At 37.3% G+C, this 15,563-nt stretch overlaps 1 protein-coding gene and 1 non-coding gene across 3 annotated transcripts in view; one reads left to right on the top strand and one right to left on the bottom strand.

Moving 5' to 3' along the window:
- INTS6 (integrator complex subunit 6) overlaps positions 1-15,563 on the top strand; it is a 106,100-nt gene that overhangs the window by 42,636 nt on the left and 47,901 nt on the right. The gene's annotated exons all lie outside the window — the stretch shown is intronic.
- On the bottom strand, positions 3,965-4,071 carry LOC118623150. Its single transcript, XR_004958234.1, has one exon. It is a non-coding gene; the product is annotated as a U6 spliceosomal RNA (small nuclear RNA).

The following is a 15,563-nucleotide window of genomic DNA, read 5'->3' as shown; positions in this document are numbered from 1 at the left end:
CGAACCTGGGACTCTCTGGTCTGTGGGCCGATGTTCTAACCGCTGAGCCAAACCGACCAGGGCGCTGAGTTGTTTTTTTAAAAATTATGAGTGGGTATTGAATTTTGTTAAATGTTTTTTATGACTATGTTGATGGTCATGTGATTTTTCTTTTAAATTCTTTTAATATGGTTTATTACATTAATTTTAATGTTAAACCAACTTTGTTTATATATTCTTGTTATATATTTTATAATGAGAAAACTGCTACACAAAAATAGCGATATAAGTAAGCAGACATAGGAACCCAGAAAGTGGCAATCTGAAATTGTTTACTATAAGGTCAAATAGAAAAACAGATTTTAGTAGGGTAACAGTATCGGTATAGTGTAAACATTAATGGGAGTCCAGATATGTAACAACGATGTATCACAGTGGGAGAATGTGAGTTTAAATCTTGTTCCCCCCACCAGAATCTGAAGTAACAAGGACAAATTTATCAATCTCTTTGTTTCGAAGTTTCCTTACCCTTTCTACCCCCAAATGATAATTCTTTGTTTCTTTGATTCTAAGAAATATTACCCATCCATTTTCTACCCTCTTTAGCATTTCTGAAATCAGGAAAAATTACTTAGCTTTCCACCAGGAAATAACCTGTGATGGACTTGTATCTGGTACTGCCTGTATCACTGCATGTTTAGGCATAGGTGTGAGTCATTTACATCTCACTGGGGCTGAATTATTTGCTTTACTAGCAGCTTATGTTATGTGAAATTTTTATATCCAATTTAAAACAGTTAAAACATTTCAGTTTAAGTAACATGAACATTGGCTAATTACATTTACAGGCACACTGGTGATAAAAGCAAGACTTCCTTTCTCATTTCCTTTCCACAGAGGCTTTTATATGCATGCATTTTCAATTGTTGTGTTGATTAACTCATGTATGCCCAATTTTTAGAAACTTTATTATGCAACTTTCAAACATACACAGAAATTAGAAAAATGGGGTAATAAACCCCAAGAACTCTTGCTTAGCTTTATTATTATTATTTTTTTTTCTCACCCGAGGACTTTTTTTCCCCCATTTTTTATGCAGATAGAGTGGGACGGGGAAAGAGAGAGAGAGAAACATCAATGTGAAAGGGACACATTGAGTGGTTGCCACCCGCACAACCCAACCAGGGCTGGGGACAAACTGCAACTGAGGCACGTGCCCTTAGCGGGAACGGAACCCAGGTCTCTCTGGACCGCAGGCCAACACTCTAATTGCTGAGCCAAACCGGCCAGGGCCTCTTGCTCAGCTTTAATAATTATCCACATTTTGCTGGATGATTATTGTTTCATCTGGTCTGTCCCTACCCCCATGCACACATTTTGGGGAATTATTTTAAAGTAAATTCGAAACATATTTCTGTGTGCATTATTTTTAACATATCAGGCTATCTATCTACCTATCGATATATTCGTGTGTGTGTATCTCAGTGTTCTATAGCCTAAAATTTTAAAAATGTTTATAAAACATTTTTTATGACATTTAATTTTTAAATATAATTGATTTTAATTTTATTGATTTAAATTTGACTTATCTTTATATCTTAACAAACATTTGAAAGGGTCCAATAAACAATGTCCAATTTATATCTCAATTTCCCTACTTGTCTCAATTTTTTTTCTTATTTTGGTTAATCCTCACCCGAGGATATTTTTTTGATTGATTTTTAGAGAGAGTGGAAGGGGGTGAGGGAAGAGAGAGAGAGAAAGAGACAGAGACATCGATGTGAGAGAGACACATCGATTGGTTGCTTTCTGCACATCGGGGTTGGCTGAGGATCAAGCCTACAACCCTGGCACTTGCCCTTGACTGGGAATCGAATCTGAAACCCTTTGGTGTGAGGGTCAATGCTCTAACTACTGAGACACAAAAGCCAGGGCACAACTGTTTGTATGAATTAGAATTAGAATCCAAACATGGTTTACACATTACATCTGATGTTTTCTTTTTGCAATCTGAAGTCTCATAGATGTTTAAGACAAATTTAGATCTTTAATTGTTTCTGAAATTTTTTTAGGGAAATTATTACCTTACAGTGAATTAGCATTGAAACAAATAAAAATGATACATTAGATTACTTAACGTACATCAAGCATTGCAAATAAAGGCAGTTGAAATTTCCAGATTTTGGAGATGAGAGGTAAATTTTTCAAAGGTATGACATGGTGTTATGATTGTTTTACCAATTATGAACTGTTCCTGGAGAATTAAACATCTGCCTACCTTTTAAAGGAAGCAGCTAGTAAATTGTTTTTACCATCTAGTAATTTATAATTGAAATAAAGATGATACAAAAATACTTGAAGGTTAATCAAGTAGAAATGCAAGTGAAATACTAGTAGTCTTTGATATACCTTGAAATTACAATTTTCAAACTAAAGATGCAAAAGAGGTCAAGATCATAAGCTCAGGCTATAAAATATGACTCTGATGTTCTGCTTAACCTCTAATGGACAAAAGGCTTCAGAAGGACCTCTAGACCCACTGTGGAAAAGACCTAGACTCAAAGTCTGTGATACTGGAATTCTGTGGAAATCTATGTTATAGAAGAAGAAAGGGATGTGCAAGCTGTGTGGATCCTTAATGTGCTTTTGGTGGAAAAACTTTTATGTGTGTTGACTGTTAAATTTTGGAAGCAAAGAAATATATTAAATTGATACACTGTACAATCTAAGCTAAAGGTAATAGGTATGTTGGAGGGTTAAATAAGATGATTCAGTGTAGGATATCTAATTGAAACCCTTAACTTTCTACCTGATTTGGGGCAATATTTGGTAAGAAGTCTTTGAGCTGCTTCTTTGAATTATCAAGAAAAGGTTATTGTTATTTTTATGGGCTATAATCTGTTTCCAGAAACTAGGGACATATATAACACACTGTAGAAAGTTTGTTGATATGTTTTTGTGCTTGAAGCATTAACTGCTTTCGGTTACTTAGAAAATAATGGCCCTCAAAATGATTCACAAAGCTTTTACTACATTTTTATTTTTTAAATTTCTTTACCAATGTGCTTCAAATTAACTTTCTGACCTAATACTTTATAATTTATTTTAGTTTAAATGTTTATGTTAGAATCTGAATAATTTGGATATTATTTAGCAATTATTGGTAGCGTTGTACTTCTTTCTGTTGAGAAAAAAAACTTTTCAGTGTGTATGTATTTGGAACTTAGTTTTTTTTAAAATCTTGCTTCATATATTACAGTACTGTGTTATCATTTTGAACATGTTAAATCATCAATGTAACACTAAAGGTAGAGAAAGTTTCAGGGCCTTAGGACATACATACTGTAAACCCTCAATTTTGTGGGCCTCGATTTAATGGACAAAATTTTTCGTCTGTATGTCATATGTGAAAATTAACACCTTGTTAATTTTAAAATACCTTTTTAAAACAATTTTTTTTCTTTCATTGATTTTTAGAGAGAGAGGAAGGGAGAGGAATAGAGAGAGAGAAACATCGATGAGAGAGAACATTGATTGGCCACCTCCTGCATGCCCCACACTGGGGATTTGGCCCACAACCTGGGCATGTGCCCTGACAGGGAATTGAACCTGTGACCTCTTGTTGCATAGGTCAGTGCTCAGCCACTGAGCCATACTGGCTAGGCTTAAAATGCTTTTAACTAAGATTTGCTTATAATGAAATTCTAGGTTATTTATTTATTTATTTATTATCCTCACCCGAGGACATTTTTCCATTTTTTGTTCAGGTAGAGTGGGAGGGAGAGAGAGGAACAGAGAGAGAGAGAGAAACATCGATGTTTAAGGAACACATCGAGTGGCTGCCACCCGCACAACTGACCAGGGCCGGGGATAAACTGCAACCAAGGTACGCGCCCTTAGCGGGAACCAAACCCGGGTCTCTCAGGACCGCAGGCCGACGCTCTAACCGCTGAGCCAAACCGGCTAGGGCTTTATTTATTTATTTTTAAATATGGAACGCTTCACGAATTTGCGTGTCATCCTTGTGCAGGGGCCATGCTGATCTTCTCTATATTGTTCCAATTTTAGTATATGTGCTGCCGAAGCGAGCACCCAAGTTATTTTTTTGTTATGAATTCACTGTTATTTTTAACAAATTTTAGCAAATAGACTATATGTTGGAAATAACACTAGTAATTTTGCCGACATAAATATTACATATCTACCACTACATTCTACATTTTTATTATTTTTTAAACTCATCTTTATTGTTGAATATATAACAGATGTTTGTCCCTTTTTTCCCCATTGACCCCTTCCTACCCATTCCTGTCCCCTCCCGCCTTCCCCACACTATTGTCAGTGTCCATTGGTTGTGCATATATGCATAGAAGTTCTTTGGTTTATCTTATCCCGCCCTTCCTCCCCCTTTCCCTTTGAGGTTCATCAGTGTAACATATAGTCTACATTTTAAAATCCAAGATTCACTTCTGGTAAATTGTTCTTTCTGTTCCACACATGATTCGCACATGATCACACCTCATTGGGCTGTAATTGGTTCTGTTGGCTAGCGGTATGACTTTCTGCAGCAGTTTAACTTCACACAGCCTATCCTGTCACCTTATTTATCCAACTATTTGTATATTTATTAAGTTTCTTCTATGACCCAGTCACTGTAATAGGCTCTGAAATCAGATGGTGAGTGCAAACAAGCAGGAGCTCTGCCTCCACAGGTCTAGTTTTGACGAGACAAACATTAATAAAAATATCACATAGATAAAAGTGAAATTGCAGTTGTTATAAATCCAACAAAAGGGAGAAGTATGTGCTATGAGAGTTTACAATAAGGGTGCACTACATTTAGTCAAGGAAGTCATGGAAAGCTAAAATCTAAAGAGATGAGTAGGATTTACTACACAAAAATGGAAGGATGGTTATACTAGGCAGAGAGACTGTACAAAGCTTTTTTTTTTCCCCAAAGGAAGTGTGTTTGAGAAGGAGGGATTGGAAGAAGGATAAAGTGACTTGGACATAAAGAACAGAAATTATTGTAAGAAGTAGAATAGAAAGTTGGTTGGGTTTGACATCACACAGGGCCTCTGCAGCTAAGTAATGTTATTAATATAAAAGCAAGGGTTTTATTTGGAGGTAGAGGTGGAGGAGAGGAAGACAAGTGGATGTTGGAAGACCAGTTAGGCATTATAGCATAAATTGTCTAAAGCTTAAGACTGAGTCTTGAGGATCTATAGCACTTAATAGCTAGGTATTGCAGATTGAGGGTTATGGTGGAAGAGAGGGGCACCCAAGAAGAGGAGAAAAACCAAGAAAATACTTTAGCACAAAAGCCAAAGGAAGAATGTATTTCTACAAAGGGGTATGTAGTTTTGAATGCTGCTGGGAAGCCAAATCTGAAAAATCTCTGCTCGTTTTTTGACTCCTTTCATTATCTATTTCTGTTTAACAAACCATCCTAAGTCTTAGTGGCTTAAAACAATAACAGTTTATTATTTCTCCAGATTTGTGTGGGCTTAGCTGGGCTGGAACATCCAAGATGACCTTATATATTTGGGCGTTGGTGCTCACTGTTGCTTGGGCATCTTGCTTCTTGTTCCTGTGACCTCTCTCTCCATGTGATCTGTCAAGTCAGTAGTCTAGTTCAAGCTTTGTTGTTGTTAATCCTCACCTGAGGATATTTTTCCATTAATTTTTTTTTTTAGATAGAGTGGAAGGGAGGGAGGGAGAGAGAGAAGCATCAATATGAGAGACACATTGATCAGTTGCCTCCCTCACAACCCCAACCAGGGCCAGGGATCGAACCTGCAACTCAGGTATGTGCCCTTGACTGGAATCTTTGGTCCACTGGCTGACACTCTAACTACTGAGCCAAACCAGCCAGGGATAGTTCAAGCTTCTTTATATGGTGGCTGGCTCCTAAGTGGGTGACAACAAAGCTGTGAGGACTTAGACCTGGAACAATTTTACCACACTGTCATCTACCACAATGACCAAAAACAGATAATTAATGACTTACAGTGGGAGTTATTTTAGTAGAGTAAAGAGACTGGGAAATGACTAGTAAATGAAAAAATTCATTGTCATTCCTCTATTTTCTCTAAACTTGAAAATAATAGGCTACTAATTTTTTGAATGTTTATAATTTCTTTCCTTACAAGCTCTCTTTCCCTGAATGTTACTCCTCTATCTCCCCATATTAAAATCTTACCCATTCTTTTTTTTTAATCCTCATCCGAGGACATTTTTGCATTTATCTTTAGATAGAGCAGGAGGGAGAGAAGGGGGAAGAGAGAGAGAAACATCGACGTGAGAGAGACACATCGAGTGTTGCCACCCACACAACCCCAACTGGGGTGAGGACAAACTGCAACCGAGGTACGTGCCCTTAGTGGGAACCGAACCAGGGACTTTCTGGCCTACGCTCTAACCGCTGAGCAAAACTGGCCAGGGCAAAAATCTTACCCATTCTTAAAAGCTTTCTTAAAATCTTCAGTTTCTCTTCTTTGTACTTGACTCTTCAGCAGTCCTGAATTTTAATTTAGTTTTTATCCCAGTGTTTGTTGTTGTTGTTGTTGTTATTTCTTGCTTCCTATGTTTTTGATCATGATCTTCACTTTGTATATTTCCTCTAAACTGCAAGTTTCTAGATTCTTAGTAAATTTTTTATTCTTCAAACTTACTCAGATGCTGCTTTCTCTGTGAGTCTTCCTGATTCATCTCCCAGATAATCACTGAGCCACACCGGCTGGGCATCCCATTCTTAGTTTTTAAAAAGACCTAAACATAATAACAATTAATAATTGAATATTAATGATCTAATTACTTCTTTGATACTGCGCCAAGTTCATTGGTATTAGCCAGTACATTAAACTATAAAGAAAAATGACTGGTTTGGTGTGTAAGGTAAAAAAATTTTTGCAAGAAATGCATGGTCATGTTCTTTGTATCTCTGAGTAAGGGAAGAATTTGCGAGGTTATATTCTGTGTATGTCTCAGTGGAAGTATGTCCATATGTAAATTATCATTATGAATATTGTCCATTGAGCTAGATGGAGTAGTTATTATGGGTTCAACATAAGGAATGGTTGTCTCTCCACTCCTGCTTTTGGTGTTAGGCAGGTTTTGCAGCTCATGTCTTTGTGTCTTCTATGTGCTGGCAGATGTAAGGGCCATAATTAGCTGCTTACACAGATAAGGACAGCACAATACTCCTAACTCTTGAAGATAAGACTATTTGGTTCTGTGATGTTCTGGTAATGTTTCACAAACAGGACCAGGAATAATCCGTGTTTGTGTCTGAATCCACATCTATAAAAGTGTGTTGGATGGGGAGGGTATAATTCTTGTTGGCAGGACACAGAGAGGTGCTTATGCTCTGATTACAGCCCTCACTCTGCCCCTCCTACTCGTGTACTTTCCTTACTTAGGCTGTGGGAATGGTTCTTTCATTTGACAAATACTGTCTATGGAAGTGGGGACACAAAACAATCAGATCCCTCTCCTTGCCCTCTTTCAAAATGGTGGGCTAAGCAACCAGGATAGGTCATTAAAACAAGGAGGGAAGTACAATTATTAAAGGATGTGTAATTTGAATTACTTCACTAATAGAACCAGTTGGCAGAACATCCAAGTATAAGGGACACCTCCTAAGTGTTGGTACAAATCAGTCAACCCTGACTCAGGATGGGCTCTGATGTCATCATTATTCAGGAGCCAGTTGGGTTATATACCAGGAGAAATCTGTTTGGTTTCTGAGTTAAAGATATTTTAAAAATTAATTTCTTTATACTTTTGCTGTTAGCTGACTTTTATTTATTTACTTTTTACATCCTGTGAGTTTAAAACATAAGTAACAATGTATGAGAATCCTCATTAGTTGAGGTTTTATAATAGTTTCTCCTAAAGTGAACTTGCTAAAACTTTATCTCAAATCTTATTTATTTGGCTTAGTATAATCCTTATTAAATCCTGAAATAATGCTATGGTTATGGTAGGCACTCCGGGAATGACAAAATAATTAAAATTTAAGTTGAGCCTTGGTCCAGTCTTAAGAAAGTCACAAATAATTAGGGTCTGAACCATAGTCAAACATGAAACAATCAAATAAAGGGGAAAATTGTACCTCTATGTGTACAGAAAATTTGAGCATACCTAATGATAGACTGTCACCTACCTAATCTGCCCTTTGTTTTTTATGCTTATGGAGAAGTAAATTTTATTCTTTTTAATTAAATTAATTAATTAATTAATTTAATTTTCACTGGAGGACATTTTTGCATTTATCTTTGGATAGAGCGGGAGGGAGAAAGGGAGGAAGAGAGAGAGAGAGAAACATCGATGTGAGAGAGACACATGGATTGGCTGCCACCCACATGACCCCATCTGGGGCGGGGACAAACTGCAACCAAGGTACATGCCCTTAGTGGGAAGCGAACCCAGGACTCTCTGGTCCGCGGGCCGACGCTCTAACCGCTGAGCAAACTGGCCAGGACAATTTTATTCTTTTTTAAATAAGAAATTCAAGAAAGACTCAAAAGTAAAAGGGCAGTAAGATAGATCTCAAAAGGAAAGAAGGAAAAATAGGACAGTTTTCCTAAATTTAAATTTAAGTTACATTTCCTTTTCTGTTAGCTATTAAGATAATTGCTTAAGATATCTATACTGGTGGTATCAATAAAATTAATCACTTAAAAATAATAATATAGAAAAACCTCAATTGTATTCAAGTAAAAAAGTAAAACTTTGTTAGTATAAGCAATGATTTTCTTTGCTGATTTGCCCATTTAGACTGAAGCTTTGCCAAGGATAATCTTGTGAAAACAGTAATGAAGACCAATAATTTCATGGTTATAGGAAAATTATTGTTTTATTGAATTATATATGATTTATCCAATTCTTAAAATTCTCAGTCTCCCTTAAATGATCTAAACTTGATTATATAACGGGTTATTTGACATGTACTCTCCAAACAGATGTCTCCTGACATACAATCTTATATTACAGCTGTCTCTAAAATGGGGATGATGATAATAGTACCTACCTCATTGGTTTGTTATAAATATATGAAAAGATCATAGAATGGTGCTTGGCACATAGTAAGCACTCAATATGCTAGCTGTTGTTGTTTATTTTTATTGTTACTACCCATGTACTTGAAAATGAGAAGAGACCAGCAGGAGGGAGAAAAGTTTATTGTTGCCTCTTTCCAATGGATAAAAGAATAACTGGCAGGAAAGCATAGGGTTGTGCTTTATAAAAATAAATAAGCAATCTAAGATGTTTATAACATTAATTAGTGGCTCAAAATACTAGATTGATTCAGAAATCGGTGATTTACATTTTTTTTCCTAAAAGTCATCATTTTTATATTTAAACTTACTTTCCATTTAATAGAATTAGTTTTTTAAATATTAATGTCTCAACTCTTGATTTTTAAAAATGCAAATTATGGTTTTGCTAATGGTTAGGCATTGTTTAAGAGCACAGAATTAGAGGGCCAGATTACCTGGATTTCAATTCTGTCTCCTCACCATTTACTGTGTACCTTCCAGTAACTTACTGAACTGTCTGTGCCTCCGTTTTTATCATTTGTAAGTAGGAATTGTAATAGTGCCTGTAGAATAAATGAATTAGTGTAGATGGGGGTTTAGAATGTTGTAACCTGCCCTATAAATAGTATGTGGTTGTTGTTGATGATTAATTTTTTACCATTATTAGTTTAGACACAAATTTGAGTACTCTCATTCTGAAGTGTCCTGCAGTTAAGTTTTGGAAAACAACTTTTATAAAATTATTTTCCTGTCAATTGTTCAGAAATAAAAATCCTAATACATATCTTAATAGCCAGTTCTGTGGTTTTCCATTTCCTTTTTGCTTATTAGCTTATCCTTAAACACATCCCTGAAACATTCCTTTGGGAACATGAAACCTTTCCTCAGAGCTCTTCAAGTAGTGGGACCCTATTTTAATATGCATCTTTAAATCTCCAGAACCTCAATATACCTGGTATTTGGTAGGTGCATAAAAAAGAGTGGAAGCAGGTATAATTTTCAGGGAATAGTCTAATCTTTTAAAGTATATATATATATTTTTTTTCTTTTTCTTTTTTCTTTTTTTTTCCAAATCTTATTGTTGGATGTAAAATGTATTACATATGTTCCACATTTTCCCCCCATTGACCCCCTCCTCCCCACTCTCACCCCCTCCCACATTTTCCCACACTATTGTCTGTGTCCATTGGTTATGCATATAAGTTCTTTGGTTTATTTCTTCCCACCCCCCAACCCTTTTCCCTTTGAGGTTTGTCAGTCTAGCAATGAATTTGTGCTTCTTAATCCCTTCACCTTTTTCACCCATTCCCCCAACCCCCTTCCCAACTGGCAACCAACAAAATGTTCTCTGTATCTATGAGAATGTTTCTGTTCTACCTGTTCATTTTGTTTGTAGATTCCATTGTTGATAGATATGTATTCATTGTCATTTTGTTTGTTCATACATTTTATCTTTTTCTTCAAAAAGACCCTTCATCATTTCATATAATAATGGTTTGGTAGTGATGAACTCCTTTAACTTGTTCTTGTCTGGGAAAGTCTTTATATGTCCATCGATTATAAATGACAGCTTTGCAGGATAGAGTAATTTTGGTTGTAGGTTCTTGGTTTTCATCACTCTGAATATTTCTTGCCACTCCCTTCTGGCCTGCAAAGTTTCTTTTGAGAAATCAGCTGACAGCCTAATGGGAACTCCCTTGTAGGAAACTAGCTGTCTTTCTCTTGCTGCTTTTAAGATTCTCTCTTTGTCTTGAACCTTTTGCATTTTGATGATGTGTCTTGGTGTGGGCCTCTTGGGGTTCATCTTGTTTGGGACTCTCTGTGCTTCCTGGACTTGTATGTCTGTTTCCTTCACCAAGTTAGGAAAGTTTTCTGCCATTATTGTTTCAAACAGGTTTTCGATTTCTTGTTCTCTCTCTTCTCCTTCTGGCACCCCCAAGATGCGAATGTTGGCACGCTTGAAGTTGTCCCAGAGGCTCCTTACACTATCCTCATTTTGTTGGATTCTTTTTTCTTTTTGCTGTTCTGATTGGGCAGTTTTTGCTTCCTTATTTTCCAAATCGATGGTTTGCTCCTTGGATTTACATACTCTTTTATTGAAGCTGTGTAAATTATTCTTTATTTCAGTTAATGCCTCCTTCAATTCTCTAACTGTGTATCCATGATTTCTAACTGGTCCTTTTTTATGCTCTTGAGGCCCTCCCTAAGTTCACTGAGGTTCTCACTAAGTTCATTGAGCATCCTTATAAGCAGTATTTTGAACTCAGTATCTGTTAGGTTGCTTATCTCCCTTTTGCTTAGTTCTTTTATTGGGGTTTTGTTCTGTTCTTTCATTTGGGACCTGTTTCTTTGTCTCCTCATTTTGGCTGCCTCCCTGTGTTTGTTTCAGTGTATTACTTAATGAGAGGTATGGGGCTCGCTGAGACCCGATGCTGCTTGTTTGAAAGAATTTAGGAAAAACCTGAAGCAGGATCCAAGACCAGCCAATCCTATGGTTAAGCAAGTGGCAACAGCTTGGGTGGGCTTGAAAGTTGGGTGGGGTAGGGCGGGGCCTCAGGGAGTCAGAGGGCGGGGCTACCAGTGTGAGCCAGGTTGCTGGAGGCCCAGATATGGCTTCTGTCTGCCGCCCCTGGGAAGGGCTCACCAAAGGAACAAAGGCCTCTGACAGCATGTTTGTCCCCGAGAAAGCCCCCTCTCCAGCCCTCGCTCCAGTGCCAAACAGCTCAGTTCTTCCCTGTATGTCTCTGGTGCCCCTCGAGCTGCCTCCCCTCCAAGCTTAGAGGGAGAGAGTCCGATAAGTCTGTGCGCGGGCCCTTTAGGGAGCTGCCTGGGGCTCCAGCGCCTCAGCTTCCCTGAGCCTCAGTTCCTGCTGGTTTTTCCAGCCAGAAGTTATGGGGGCTTCTCTTCCTGACACTGGAACCCTGAGCGGGGCACCTGGTGTGGGACGGGGACCCCTCAGTCCTCAGGAAGGACCTTCCCAGCCGAGGTGTCCTCCTGATTTTTATCCGCCACACTTGGGTGTGGGACCAGCCCGGTGTCGCGCCGCCGCCGCCACCCCTCCTACCAGTCTGGATGTGGCTGCTGATTTAATTTCTTAGTTGTAGGACTTCCATTCAGCTTGATTTCAGGCGGTTTTGAATGATGGTTGTTCTGTAGTTTAGTTGTAACTTTGATGTGGTTGTGGGAGGACGCGATACCGCGTTTACCTACCCGCCATCTTGACCGGAAGTCTGCAGTATATTTTAATAGCTAATCAAGTTAGCATTCTTATAAATGTATGAGTTTTGAGGTTAGTGATTATATATTATTTTTTATTGAGTCGAGATGTGTATGAAGTTTTCTTTATTTTTTTTGGTATTAAAAATGACACTGTTATGAAAGAGGTATAGATAATTACTTAAATTGTTTACCGGTTTTTGAAAGTTTTCTTTATATTAATACTATTTGGGAAAGAATAATTGATTAAAAATGTCTGCCGTATTTGCCTAACATACCGTTGTATGTTGCAGATTTTTAAAAATTTAAATGGAAGCGAACATTGCAGATAGTTTCCTTTGTTTCTCTACTCAGTGTTTCTTCCGTCCCTCTTCCCCATCCCAGGAGCAATAATTATCATGAATTGGTAGCTTTCTAGTTTATATTTTACTACATGTATATATTATACATATATCAAACTACATGAATTATTTAACAGTGCCTGTAGATGCTAGTCTGTGTGTACTATTTTGTCTTGTGCCTTCTTTTTCATCTCAAAATTTTTTTATCCTCACCTGAGGACATTTTTGCATTTATCTTCAGATAGAATGGGAGGGAGAGGCAGGGAAGAGAGAGAGAGAGAAACATCGATATGAGAGAGACACGTCGCCTGATTGCTACTCACACAACCCCAATTGGGTCTGGGGACAAACTGCAACCGAGGTATATGCCCTTAGTAGGAACTGAACCTTGGACTCTGGTCTTTGGGTCGATGCTCTAACTGCTGAGCCAAAGCAGCCAGGGCTCAAATATTTTTTTTTTCCTTCCTTTTTTCCTTCCTTCCTTTTTTTTCCTTCCTTCCTTTTTTTTCCTCCCTCCCTCCCTCCTTCCCTCCCTCTCTCCCTGCCTCCCTCCTTCCCTCCCTGCCTCTTTGTTACAGATATTTCTCCTTTTTTACCCAGGGCTCAAATTTTTGATCCAGGAATAGATTCACACTTGTATAGTCAGCCAATTCAAGAAAAACAAAACGGGGTTGTCTGCCCTCACTGGTGTACCTCATTTGGAGCATCATTCCGTACATCATACACTGAAAGGTTCGATTCCCAGTCAGGGCACATACCCAGGTTTTGGATTCAATACACCGTTAAGGCATATATAGTTTTCCATGATCCTCTTTCTCCCTAAAATCAATAAAAATATATCCTTGGGTGAGGATTTAAAAAACAACAAAAAATGGAGCTATGTGAATTGGATATCCATTAGAGAAAAAGAAACTCTAAGTTCACCCCTACCTCATATCATATAATAAACACAATTCTGAATGCATTTCAGGTTTAAATGTAAGTGATAAAATAATAAAGCTTTTAGAAGAAAATAGAACATTTTCATGATCTTTGAGGACACAAAATATACTAGTTATGAAAGGAAAAATATAATACATTTTCTTTATCAAAAGATACCAGTGGGAGAAGATATTTGTAATACCTATATGCAACAAAGGACTCATCTGGAATATATTAATAATCCTTCAAATCAATAAGAAAAATGTAACTCACTTTTTTTAAAAAGTAGGCAGAAATTTCCCTGGTCGGTTTGGCTCAGCGGTTAGAGCATCGGCCTGCGATCCAGAGACACCCAGGTTCAGTTCTTGCTAAGGGCGCATGTTTTGGTTGTAGTTTGTCCCCGGCCCAGGTTGGTCGTGCGGGTGGCAGCCTCTCGATGTGTCCCTTTCACGTTGATGTTTCTCTCCCTCTCTCTGTTCCTCTCTCTCCCTCCCACTCTATCTGAACAAAAAATGGAAAAATGTCCTCAGGTGAGGATTAAAAAAAAAAACATAGGCAGAAATTAATAGGCACTCCGTGAAAGAGCACAGCAAAATGGCAAAGAAATGTATGTTCAGCTTCCATAGACTTCAGGGAAATTCAAATCCCACTGAGACACCACTACACACACACCAAAATGTCTAAAATGAAAAAGCCAAACTAAGTGTTGGTGAAGTGAGATACGGAGCAACTGGTATTCTCGTGCACTGCTGGTTGGAGTATAAATTGGCACAACCACTTTGGAAAACTGGCCATATGTAATAAAAGTAAATATATTTATATACTATGAACCCAGCAATAATGCTTCTAGGTGCACATCCAACATAAATGCATAAGTATGTTTTCCATAAAGACATGTATTATAACTTTATAGTTTTGCCATTCATAATATATCCAAACTAGAAATAACCCAAATGTCTAACACTCCCCCCAAAATAGGATAAATTATAGCATATGTGTCCATGTGTATCCCCCCGCCAACACACACACAGTTGGTGTATGGCAATGAGAATGAGTAACTTACACTTGTATGCAGCAGTCTGGATGAGTCTCACCCGTGTAATATTGAATAAAACAAGTCATAAACCCAAAGGACCAAACTCTATAATTCCATTTATATCAAGTTCAAAATTAGGCCAAACTATTCAAATGAAAACAAGGTGGTGACTGGAGGGGGCATAAATTAGCAAGGTTTTGTTTCTTGATTGTAAGTGCTAGTTATACAAGAACATTCAACTTGTGAAAATTCATCATGCTATACACTTATGATTTATGTTCTTTTATGGGTACATGTGTGGATGTTTTTATGTTATATTACCCAAAATATAGTGTTAAAATTTTTTTATTCCCTTATTGGGTTTTTAGGCTGTTACCATTTTTCCTCTATTTAAAATAATGCTGTAGACAGTGTTCTTTTACATGGCTTCTTATGAAAAACATGCAAGTTTCTCCAACTAGAGGTGGCTTTGCTGGGTCCTGGGGTATGCTCATCTTTAACCAACCAGACATTATCAGATTGTTCTCCAAAATGGCTGTACGTAGGCGTGATAAGAGTTCCCATTGCTATCATACTTGTCATCATTTGTTACTTTCAGCTTTATTTTGCTAATGTGATGGGTGTGAAATGGTATCTTTGATGTTTTACTTTGCATTATTTGATGTTGGTGTATTTGAGCATCTTTCCACATATTTATAGGCCATATGGATTTCCTTGTGTTTTTCTTTTTGCCCATTTTTTACTTTTGGGAGTTATCTATTAATATTTAATACATATTTTTCTAATGGTTAATTATATATTTTTCTTATTGATTTATGGGCAGTTTACTTTGATTCTCAAAGCCCATGTATTCAGAGAAATCTCTGTGATTTTAAGGCATTGCTAGAATTTCAACTGCAGACTTTAAATTTGGAGTAATTCAACCTTTCTAAGAATATTTTCTTCCTGACTTTTTGTATTTTTTCTGTCTCTGTTTGACATCACTCCTTCCTATTTTACTAGTACATTTCGGCTATAGAGGATTTT

This window comes from Molossus molossus, unplaced genomic scaffold (genome assembly GCF_014108415.1).
Source record: "Molossus molossus isolate mMolMol1 unplaced genomic scaffold, mMolMol1.p scaffold_m16_p_9, whole genome shotgun sequence".
Lineage (NCBI taxonomy): Eukaryota > Metazoa > Chordata > Mammalia > Chiroptera > Molossidae > Molossus > Molossus molossus.
The sequence above is the reverse complement of the archived record's forward strand: the minus strand, read 5'-3'. Positions and strand labels throughout refer to the sequence as shown.